Genomic DNA, 12521 nt, shown 5'->3' with positions numbered 1-12521 from the left:
AGGACATGCAAGGGCTGTATCGCTAATCATAACTGTGGGAGTATATCTTTGCTCCTTTTAGCTTAAAAGTGGATCTGACCATGAATGTTAGAACATCTAGGCATTTGAAAATGTGGGACATACAAACCTCAAAACAGATGACATGGTCTGATGCATCACCAGGACATCAAGGAAAATTAAGCTTAGGATGAGTCTCAAGGTCTGTGCAATCAGTCACCATTCCTGCACACTGGCAGACTGGGCAGACTGTGAAGAAGCTGTTTCTAGGATGCTGCTGCTTGACAGTGAGTAAAGTATAATGTTTTTTGCTAATTAAAATTAAATATCTACAATTGCAAGAGATTGTAGACGAACAGGTAATGAAAAAAATGTGTCATAAAAAAAAAAAAAAGGAAAGTAAAATTTTCACAGTTGAAATCTTTTTTCCCATAAACAGAGGGGTAAAAAAAGAAAGAAGTAGATGGAATTTTAGTTCAGCTTTTAGCAGAAGTCCTAACTGTTTTAAAGCTGGTTTTTGATCTATGGATGTAAGGACTTAGGTGAATTAGCAACAACCAGTAGGAGAGAATAGGATGCAACAGTTAAAATGCTTGGGTTTGTTATAGTCATTTGGTTTCAGTGAGGTTTTCTTTACTCATTTTAATTCTCTTTTAAATCATCTGTTGTTACAGAGTCCCTAAAATGCATTATGGAATTGCAAGCTAAAGCCAAGGCATACCCATTCAACAGTGACTCACTGTGCAGCCTGGGCTGTCTCAGTTCAGGAAGAGGTGAATGGGGCAGTGATAGTTCTCAGTCTCATAAAACACTTCAAGAACTTCCTGTGAAAAGGAGTAGCCCTGTTACTACAATCTCTTACCCGCCTCCTTTCTAGCCCAGTAACATAGAAAGAGCAAAGAACAAAATCCCTGCAGAAAACATAGTCTTCCTGCTCGGCATCTATTTCTATCAGAATTTGGAACCCCCACCCATCCCTTCCTGACACATCTGGTAAGTGTATCTCCTCCACAAGACCAATAATGGCACCATCATGGGAGACTGGGAGGAAGGGTGGGGACAGACAGTAGGATAAATATACTGAGAGGGAGAAAGAAATTAAGTACAATTAATATAAACATATACTTACAGCAAAGTATATGTTCAGTTATTTCAGGAGTTTTCTTAATAACAGGTCCATGGAAAAGGGCAGAGGGAAGGGCTATGGAGGACTGTGAGCAGCTTGAGAATTCCAACAGCTGAAGGATAGGGCTGCAGCTTGCTCTGCTGTGTCCACTAAGCATCCAGTGGCTGGAGGCTTGTCAGGTCCCAGGGGCATTACTTGTGTGTCAGTGCCTTTACTGTTCTGTGCAGTGTCACTCCATACGTCTAAAACAGCAGAGAAAAAGTAATGGGACATTGTCTAAACTTTTTATACATTTAGTAGAGATAAAGAAACTTTTAACATCCTTTTCTGGCTGGTCCTAGATAAAACTGGAAGTTACAAGAGTACTTTGGTGATCTGCTCTGGGTGAGCCAAAGTGCCTTGGCTCTGGCTGGTGCAAGATCAAACCCTCCGCAGGAAGCAGTATCAAGGTAAGAGCAGCAAGAGCACTGGAAAACACAGGATGCAGACACTGTAGAATCAGTGCTGTTTCCTGCTTGACTCAGCAGGAGTTATTTGTTTTTAATTTGGTATTGTCATCCACTTGTTTACACTGATACAGACCTAGTCTGGAGAAACCAATCCGTGATTTCCAAACAGCTAACACATTCCATCACGGGTCATAATCCCACGTTTGATTGATACATCATGGCCTATAACAGTCATGCCAGTGTGTGGAATTGCACCCATTTCTTGGTTTGCTTGTCTCAGACGGTGCACAAAGGTGAATGTGAATGGTGGTAACAAAGCATTGGGCTGCACTGACGCAATGTGATTGGACTCAGCTGCAATATCACAGTTTCATAATGCAGAAGGCTTTGAAGAGCCAAACAGACCCCAAACATCCTGTGAAGCACAGCTGCAGGACAGAGCTGGGAAAGCGGTGTTGGCTAGAGGGAGGCACCCAGAGCAATGCATCCAGGTATACAGGGTGGGTAGAAATGGATGCAGAGGGTCTGATATGAACAAGTATTTCTTGATAGAAAGAACAACCTCAGGACAAGGGAAGGAGCACCATCTGGTGGAAAAGAGGTCAAAATTAAAAGCAGTGATTCTCCCTTGATCTTTTCTTTATCATCACCTGACAAAGAACAAAGGAATTACTATCACCTCTAACATTATTTTGTACAGCTCTGGGAACTCCTGATTTACTCTTCACAGAATATCAGAACTGTCTCAATGTATGTAATCTGTGCAGCTCATCACATGAGATGAGTCTGTGAGTCTGGGGAAGCTTAAAGTTTTAGAGTGGTTTTGGTCTGAATTCTTAAGTAGAATCAGAACCAGGTATGACATATTTTGTTGGGTTTTTTTTAAAAGTCTCCTCTTTTCTCACTTGACCATTTCCATTGAACCTGTGGTGTCCTTGGGGCTCCTACTCATGCGTCAAATAAAGTTAAATCTGGTCAATAGCTAAAAAAGGTCCAAGGAGACAGACAGAAAAGATGCACGTGAACTTAGACACACACAGCCTTTCTTAGGAAACAAGAGTGCAAAGAGACGCCAAATGTGAGCCATTGGCTCATCTGCTTGTTTTGCAATGAATAGGATCTCAGTCTCGTGATTGCACAGTATTTCTGCAAGAGTATTCAACATAGCAGCAAAAGGATATCAAGCAGCTATTTGGTATACAATTCAAAACAACTAAGTGCAACATTCACTTAGAATTAAGGGAATAAGCTAGAAGTCAGGTCAATTCCACTGATTCTGTAATTAGGAAAAGAGGAAACATTTAGCAGTAGTTTCAGAGTTTAATATTGGGCAAACACCATTGAAAGTTTCTACAATAGCAAAGATCCAAGGGTCACCTGAAAAGAAACTTCAGAATCAGCAGCTTTGCAAATTACATTAGAAGCAGGCTGTACCAAGTTTCTTAAATTGTTTCCTCAGTTGGGGTCAGTTTCTTTTCCTCACTTTGATTTTAATGTCATTTAGATGTCCTGTATTCTGTCCAGCCACTTGCTTACTCCCCCTTGCTGGGAAAAGTGAGAACTCATCGACTGCAATAAATACAGTTTAATAGGTAAAGCAAAAGTTGCACATGCAAGCAAAATAAAATAAGGAATTAATTCACCACTTCCCATCTGCAGGCAGGTGCTTGGCCATTCCCAAGAAACCAGAGCTGTGTAATAGCTACTTGGAAAGACAAACAACATAACTCTGAACCTGCCTCCTTCCTCTTTTTGTAGATTTATGTGTGAGTATGATGTGATTTATATGGAACCTGACCAAAGTGGGGTCAGCTGTCCTGGCTGCATTCTCTCACAGCTCCTTGTGCACCCCCAGACCACTCACGTGTGGGGTGGAGTGGGGTGAGGAGCAGAAAAGCCCTGTGTGAGCACTGCTCAGCACTAAGGAAAACATCCCTGTGTTGTTGTCACAACTGTTTCCAGCACAGATCCAAACTTAGTCCAGTGCCAGCTACTATGAAGAAAATTAACTCTATTCCAGCCAAAACCAGCACAATGCTCTTTCATGTAGAAGAGAATATTACACAGATGATATTTAGTGAAATACAGAGTTATGAAGGTTGCCCATGATAAAAGGACTAATAGTGATACGCACTCTTGGATTTGCTCATAAATATTAATGATGTCCAACACTGCACATACTGTATCAAATCTATTTGTAATTGTACACACCAAAATGGTATTGACAAATAAATACATGTTTCTCCAATCTATCTGTATTTCACCATCTTACCTTTGCTGTTTACCATGCTGGGAACCACTTACACAGTAGTAACAATTGCACAAGGAAACAAGCACTTCTGTGTTTTCACAGTTCTAACAACAGACATATGCAGTCCTTTAAAATCCACCCTCTAATTTGGTTTAGGGATGTTTCTTTTGCACTTGTGTATTCCTTCACTAAAAAAACAAGATCTCCTTTTTGGTTGTTTTTTTGGTTGTTTTTTAACTGCCAAATCACAGTCTAATGGATGAAGTATTCTCTTACCTGGATTATAATCTTGGACATCTGCTCTAAGAAGCTGTTTGCCCATTCTGCTGTTACCACTTAGCTTCACATATTTGAACAAGTAGAATTTGTGACTGCCTGTTTTGACTAAGAATGTAATTTCACTTAATATTGTTTTGAAAAATATTACAAATTTAGACAGAAGGGAATTTTCTGGTAGAAAAAGTGCTGCCCTGGCAGATTCCTCAGCAGAAAAGCATTCAAGTACTTACAAAAAAATGCAATGAGTATCTGAAAAAAAATTCCTGACTCTTCCTAGGAACTTGGATTCTCTATCTCAACAAGGAGTCATAAAGAGGGTGGTTAACCCATGAGTTACATTCCTTACTGACAACGCTGACCTGCTTGGGAAGGCAGAGAACAGGGTCCCTGCATTTGCCCATGTAGCTCACACTACATCTGCCAAGCAGCAGCTCCATATTCCAAGGAGACATTTCCAGAGGCAACAGTGAACTCAGACCTGGAGCCAGTGCTAAGAGACGAAAGATTTTGACTCATTTGCTGAAAGTATTTGATCAGTCCAGCCTGCTCCCTGTTTCAGCCTGAGACCCATGCCTGCCTGGTACACTTAGTCATCTTGGTTTTTTGCAGGTAATTGTAGGTTCAAGACATGTATATGTCCTCCCAGAGACATTCTCTTATCTTATAATTTTGATTTTTAAACAGAAATAGAATTTAAACAAGGAGCTACCTTTTCCCACTCTGCAGTTAAACATGAAGGCTTCATAACGTTAAGATAAGTACATTTTGGTTTAACACTTCAGGGTTCAAGATTTGTATGTAATTATATTATGATCTCAGTGAACACAGACTGCTTGCTTATTGTGTTCTTTATTGAAAATTCTCTACCCAAATTGAGTTTGAGGTTTCTCGTTGCCACAAGACATATAATTCTTTCTTGACCACACTCTTATTCTTCTGTTTGTTGTTTGGGACTTTTTTTTTTTCCATAATGAGCTAATAAAAGGGATGGTTGCAAAATAAGTCTACAGTTTTCATGTAAAGCTACCACAGACAGTCAGTTGAAGCCATTTGTAGCTAATTGTTTAAGATGCATGACAAGCTTCAGATCAGAGTTCCATTTTGGGAAGTAGTTACATGCATTGGCAGATAGATAGATAGATAGATAGATAGATAGATAGATAGATAGATAGATAGATAGACAGACAGATAGATAGACAGATGACAGAGTTTTAATGGAAGGGTATTCAAACCCTTGGAGCTCTAGAACACTTAACATCCTGAATCAGTGGAAAGGAGCCTTTGCCATTGATAATTTGTATTTTATCCTTGTTCTATAGTCAATTATAAACAGGACTTTTAAGGTCTTTGAAAATTTAAGTATCCAAACCTGCTTTCTGTTGAGGTTTACATATTCTCCCCTGGAAATTATAGGTCATGGATGGTTACTGTATTTATTTCAAGAAAAATACTGAAATGACAGATGAACCACTTAGATGATACCAACCTTTCTATGCTTAATTGTGCATGTGTCTTAAAGGAGTTGATTTATCTTAATGGCAATGTCACTCTAAAATGTATCTCATCATGTGTATAATTGAAGGACTTCAGCCACACTAAGTACTGAAGACATTTTCTAGGCACAACTAACAAATAAAGGGATTGTTCTTATTTGAAAACTGAAGTGTCCATTAAAAGTCCATTAAATGCTAGAGATTCCTTCCAAAAGGTAGTGTTCACAGTTTCACAGGAAAAAAAAATCCAGAAATAATATTAACTGGAGGCTAAAAACTGAAGCAAGGACGAGTGGTCCTTGTGTCTGTAAAGCTTACACTGTTGAACATTGCAGAAGCAGTATCTGATAACAACTGTATCCCACTCATGCTGTCTAATCTATGCAACAGCTGACACAGCTGTAATGTAGACTCTTGGTTATCCTGATGGGAAGACTGAAGGTTTGAAAACACCATTGCAGACCCCAACAGTAAAAATGTATCAACACACTTTTCTCATTTTCTCGGGGTTTGGCACACACACAGGATGGCAGCTCCCCATTGCTCCCTGCCTCTGCCCTCCCAGGGCACCTCCCTGGCAGCTCTTCCCTTACAGAAATGTACAGACACATATTAAAGCAAATGCTCTCCAAGCATGACAACTGATTACTATCTGACTTGGCCTTGGTACAGCCTGAGCGTGTTAAGACCTGACAGTATTTCGGTGTTGTAAGAAGAATTCAATGTGCAGTGAGGACATGCCTCCTAAACTTCACTAAGAGCTGATTTGGGATCTGAAAGCCAGCATAACAGAAAGCTAATGCATGGTAAGAAGAGGAGTATAGCATGTGTAATCCTAGCTGAGTTCATAAAAAAAGAAAAACATAGCAATTATTGCAAAAACTAACATTGTACTTGCTAGCTCCCAGTTCCACTCCCTGGCTTTCTGGCTGACCTTCGACTGCCATCTGTCTATTCAGGAAAGTGGGCATGAATTAGCTAAGTGTGTGAAGCGTGTTATATCCTAAAAGAAGGTAAACCTCCCAATTCAGTGCTCTCACTGCCTTAAATCACTATAGCCCAATCCTCAAGAGTAAAATGATTATATTTAGCTTCCTTTTAACAAGCATAATTTATCATACCCTAGCTGTCATTCTATCTTCTGTCAATTTTTTGCAGAAGCAAATATATTCTTGCATTCTGATCCTCTCAGAATGTGAGGCAAATGAGGAACTTCAGATTGAATCCTTAGTGAACGCAAAAGGAAAGCCAAATGCCCAGTCCCCAGTGCCTCTTGCCTGCTCACCCAACACATGCAAATGTTCTCTTGGGATGTGGGAAGGGTTAAGAATTGTTATTCATGCATAACAATGTGCATTTATCTGTTAACCCTTCATGCTCTATTCCTGAAATGTCAAAAGCATTGTTTGAGCCAACAACATCTGCAGCATTAAGATTTCTGTACTGCCCAACATTCCTGAGGAAAAGCAAACACAGAAACGTTCATTTCTTTCTGGAAGCTGTCTAGTTAAGGGTTAGTTTCAGCTGACTGCTGCACCAGTACCTTTCAAGATCATTTCATGGAGAAATTCAACTAAATGAAACAGAAAACAGCCTTAAGTGACCTTTCCAAATTGTCGTGGTCTCTCACTATGCTTCTTTACAAAACAAATTCCTGCTACCCCAATTTTCAGGATTAAACCAAAGCAAGAGGTCAAACGTGTGCATTTCTACAAAGAAATTAATGCCAAGACAAGAAGTCAGGCATTGAGGTGCACTGGTGTCCTGGTTGCTGGCTGTTCTCACTGGTCTCCAGGCTGTCCTTTGAGCTGCCCTTCTCTGTGTCCCAAATGAAACACGCATCCCTCTGAGCTTCCTGAGCATAGTTTGAAAGGACTTTAGAAGCAACACTTTCGTCCAAAGAATTAGTGTGCAGTGTTAATGGTGTACTGCTTTAGGAAGAAGAAAATCTTCCAATGGAAAGAGTCCTACTTATGTGACCCACCATCTAGACAGCCTGATTCGGGCAGAACCATTGCTCTTTTCCTGTTGTGTCCTCCAGCTGAATTTCAGACAGGATCAGTGAGCATTTTGCCCTTCTATCTTGTACCAAGGAAGGTGACAAAAAACTCGCAGCAATGCGACTGGTTACATGATTAGTTCCATTCATTTGCAAGTCCCTTGGTGATCACAGAATCTTGCAGGATTTAGTAAATCTCATAACTGAATTTTCCAACTAAGGCTGTCATGGGTATTTTCACTGTTTCTTGTGCCTCAAGTTGTGAACATTTCATGAGGCTAGATTAGTATCAAGAGAAAAGCCTAAGAAAGATTTTGTGCTTGTAAGAGAGACCTTGTGTTTCTCATCCATGGACAGAGAGGGAAGAGTTTATTTAACTGGAACACTTCACAGGTGTGTGTTTGAGATATATTTGGTCTTCTGGTCACTAAAACGTATAAGCTGCCTTTGCAGGCAGTGGCAAAGGCATACAGAGGTTTGTGTAGCAACTAAGAGGTTACCTTTCTGTGCCTTTGAGTTTCAAGGATTTTGAAACATGTTCAAACACTTTCTGAAGTTTCATCTTTCGTTGACTCCCTTAATCCCCCCAAGCTTGGCACCATTTCTCACTCATGTTTATATTTCAATCTCAAGTTTCTTGCTTGAGAGCTATATTGTTTAAACCTGAGGCTGTCAGTGATGGTGCATCTGGGAGATTTGTTACAGATTTTCCAGCAGCTTCTCACGATTTGGAGTGTGTGGGTGTGAGTGAGGGGGGTGCATGTTCAGGGAAGATGTGCATGAACTCTGCATGAGGCTGATCACATTCATGGTAGCTCTTTTTAGCTTTGCATGTTTTGTCACGGGGCCTGAATGCCCATGAACTAACATACCAAGTAGTACCAAGAAACTCTCCAGCCTGTTACAGCCCTCTGTATATTATCCACTGCTGTCTTTTCCAGTGACCAGTGATGAAATCCCAACAAAAATCTGAGGTCAATCAAGAGAGACCTCATGGCCTGGTTGAAGGATCTGGAGTGCAAAGGGTGTTCTCCTCTATCCTGCCAGTTGCAGGAAATAATGGGGGTAGAAGCAGGAAAATCACACAGATGCCTGCAGCCTCACCTGGCTCTGAGCCTGCTGTTACCAGCAGAATTTTTGATCATAGGTCAGTTTACATGGCACTGAGCTTTCTGGCAGCAGATGGAAAAAAAGGATCTTTGCTCAAGAGTTAGCAGATAACCCAGATTTGAAGAGAGGAGGGGATAAAACTGGGATGAGTAGGGATAAGCACCACAATTTCTGCTGGTTTTATTTTCCAGCCACCAAAATATTTCCAAACATTCTGCCTATCTTTATTAGGACCCAGAGTCATCCTTTCTCATGGACCATGCTGGAGGAAAACCCAATGAGGTCTGCAAAACTTGCCTAGCACAGAGGACTGCAGCCAAACCTGTCACAGGGCAAACCTGTCACAGGGCAAACCCCAGACCAGGTTCTCAGGCCCCCATCCAACACAGCCTTGAACACTTCCAAGGATAGAAGCAAGGACCTTACAAGGGGGACTCAGGTTTACAAAGCTACAGAATCTGCAAGGTGTAAAGGAAGGTATAGCTTTGTTCAGACTTACCTAAAGACCCAGGTTTTTATGCATTATGCCCTTCTAGGCTCTGGTGAGTAGGAACAAAAAATTTGGCCTCAATTTAAGAATGACTAAATGTATTTTTCTAAGTCAAAGACAAATTTGTTAAACCAAGAAAGAAACCTATTGTGTGTACAAATCTCTAAATCAGCCTTTCATATTGTCCCACACATTTTAAACAGAAAAATGAAAACATTTTCGGGGAGCATCAAATGCTGAGTGTCACCAAATGCATACAGATGATGGTCCTCAGGTCAGAAAAAATATGAGATTCTTTAACTTTGTATCCTTTCTTTACTTGCTTTTACCCAAGGTCCTTACTTCCATGTAGAGGTTGTAATGAGGTGGATGTCAGTCTCTTCTCCCAAGAAACAAGTGACAGGGTGAGAGGAAACTACCTCAAGTTGCACCAAGGGAAGTTCAGATTTTATATTAGGAAAAATTTCTTCACCGAGATTTTCTTCACTGGCTGTCAAGTATTGGAACAAGCTGTCCAGGTATGTGATTGTATCACTGTCCCTGGAGGTATTTATAAGAGCTGTAGATGTGGTGTTTAGGGACATGGTTTAATGCTGGACATGGCAGTGCTGGGTTAACAGTGGGACTTGATGATCTCAGAGGTCTTTTCCGGCCTAAATAATTCTGTGATCTCCTGTGTAGATAGACACCTTGAATATTGGCCATATAGACTTATGAGAGAAATAGGCACTTTAATTTTGCCTTTTTTATGGGCTTTATAAATTACAAGATGAAAGGTATTTTTAAATGGTGATAATTTTTACAGCACTAAGTTGATCTCTCCTACTGTTTTCTAACCCTTGAGCTGTCTCAGATTGATCAACCTTATTGTTTCCTAACTCCTCTGACCTTAGTCTGTAGGGAAATTCCCATCATATTTCAAAGGTCAAAGACACACCCTCGATTTTTCTTCCCCTTTAAAAAATAACAGAAGGTTGTGCAAAGCCTTTTGACCCTCATTTCTGGTGACATGAGAAAAATGGCTGTCACTCCACCTGATACTCTTTAGCAGGGATATATCTACATACTTCTGTTTGTTGGAGTAGCTGCCCACTCACAGCATCTAAAACTGGGAGGTGGCTAAGGTAGTTAGAGGAAGAGTGGAATCTGAAAGTAGAAGATCTAAAAGTAGAACCATTTCACATCCCAGCAAACTGGATTTTGGGTTAAGAGACCAGTGCCTGTGCGAAGTCTATGGCCCTGCTTACTTTCTGCCAAGTAGAAGGCAAGAGAGAAAACAAGTTCTCCCATAACGTAGTAAATCCAATTTCTTGAGTTAAAAAGTGTACAAAGTCTTTTTGGCATCAAAGTGAATCCAGCAAAGCATCCTTTTCTGTAGAAAAATCAAAACCATGCTGTTGAGCTGGCTGGAAAACCATTTGTCTTTCCGATCTGTCTCTAGCTACAAATGTAAGCAGCTGTTGCCAGACAAACTCAAGAAGCTGAAGTGCTTCCTATTCTTCACCACCAAGGCTCTAGTCAGGCTTTGTTTTTTCTCAGTGTTTTTTTCTGTCACCAGTTTTAATTTTAATACTAAAAACATTCAACACTGTCTTCTCACAATAATTTCTGTGAGCAGAAAATATGCAGCATGTGAATCATTAACATACATTGATCATTCCACATAAAACCATCATTCTCCAGCCTCACCCTGTCTGGTGTAGACAATCTTTAGAATGCAAGGGAATGGTATCTCAGAGGAAACCTGGGAATTTGTTCTATGATGCAGCCTTGTTTATACATGCTCCTGGTTTCTTTTCACTTATGGACTCTCCAGTCTCTAGTCAGTAGCACTGTTTCTGTGTGGGATTACACCAAAAAACCCATACAAACAAAAAATAAACAAAACAAAAAACAGAGAAAGAAAAAAAAAAAAGGTGGAAAATCTCTACCTTTTCAGAGGATAGAAAACTTGTGGGAGTAGCTGCTACAAAAGTCAGCAAAAGCCTGGATAATGCTGAGTATGGCATGATTCTTATTTAGAGGATTGACATGTGTAGGAGTGAACATGTGATGCAGTGTGTTCATGACATCCTCTGCTATGACTGACCTCAAACTGTTTGGTGTTGGTGAGTTCTGGATGGAGGCAACAGGGTTAATCAGGTTTCTCTGCTTCTGTAGCTGAAAGAAAGGAAACTAGATTAGTATTTATTGTATTATCATCCCCACACTTTCTACATCATATAAGTCAAAGTCTCAGGTCACTCTTATGATGGTGAGTGATAAATAATAGTAATAACAGGTTGCAAACTAGGAAACATCAGATGAAGGCACTTCAATAGACTGTGAATGAAGTCCACTTTTGCAAATCAAAATCAGAGATGTATCTGAATCAGAGTCATCTCACTGTGGAATTCTTCAGCATCCATTTGTACACCCCTGCAATACTTCTCCAAGCAGTGTGAGAAGCTCTGTGATGACAATTTTATTAAAAACTGTGAAAGACTGTGTCACGGACTAATCCAATGATAACTTCTTCCTACTAATCTCAAGAGTTTAGTCAAATTTATTTAAATCTGCAGGCCTTTGTTCATAAGCTGAACACTAAGGCTCAGGTATTTCTGTGCAAAGCCAAGTACACAGCATGTACTGGGGCTGACTTGAGAATTCACAAGTGCAGAACCACATCTAAAAGACTGTATCAAAAGAGAAGTCTTTTCCCACATCCTTAAGAAATGAGAATTTTCCTTAAATATCTGCAATGAGTAGCAGAGAAAGGAGAGGCAATCTCTTTTTTATGGCTCATATACCTATACCTATACATTTTGTTCATACAGCCTTTGAGATCCCTTCTGTAATGTGCAGAAACTCCTTATTTATACAGTTATTGATGTTTACAAGGTTATGAACAATTTCCTGTCTGGATTATTCTACAGTTTATATGATGCTTTATCAAAGCAAAAGCCACATTGCAAGAAATCAGACGGTTGCTTTGGACAAGGTGATAAGCTGTTGCACAACCTTACATGTTTGGTCTCACAGACTGCAAACTGAGTTTCTGGAAAGATCTTTCTGAAATGGAACTGCTACAGTATATGGGCATTTTCCCAACTGGTAGAAGCAAATCCCATCATTTTACCATTTCAAAAGAAATATGAAGGGAGAAAGACAGGAGGAAGGTAAGCAGAGAAGGGAATTTAAAAAGAAGCACAGAGTGGGGAGATTAATCAGTTGAAGGGGAGCAAGGAGAGTGCAGTGAGAGAAGGAAGGAGGGTCCTCGAGGCCTATAACTTTGCCAAAAGGGAGCCTGTAGGCTTCAGTCACATTTGTCAGCTGTCATCTTGTGTA

General features: G+C 40.2%; 1 long non-coding RNA gene across 2 annotated transcripts; it reads left to right on the top strand.

Moving 5' to 3' along the window:
* The first annotated feature begins 303 nt into the window (after positions 1–303).
* On the top strand, positions 304–5760 carry LOC107205733. Of its 2 annotated transcripts, XR_004498019.1 has the most exons (4): positions 304–990; positions 1465–1572; positions 3232–3338; positions 4380–5760. It is a non-coding gene; the product is annotated as an uncharacterized LOC107205733 (long non-coding RNA). The 2 variants fall into 2 exon arrangements; XR_004498018.1 differs by lacking the exon at positions 4380–5760 and having other exon boundaries at positions 317–990; positions 3232–3824.
* The last annotated feature ends 6761 nt before the right edge of the window (positions 5761–12521 follow it).

The sequence above is a fragment of the Parus major genome, chromosome 5, assembly GCF_001522545.3.
Source record: "Parus major isolate Abel chromosome 5, Parus_major1.1, whole genome shotgun sequence".
NCBI lineage: Eukaryota > Metazoa > Chordata > Aves > Passeriformes > Paridae > Parus > Parus major.
Note: the sequence above shows the minus strand (reverse complement) of the source record. Positions and strands in the feature narration are given on the sequence as shown.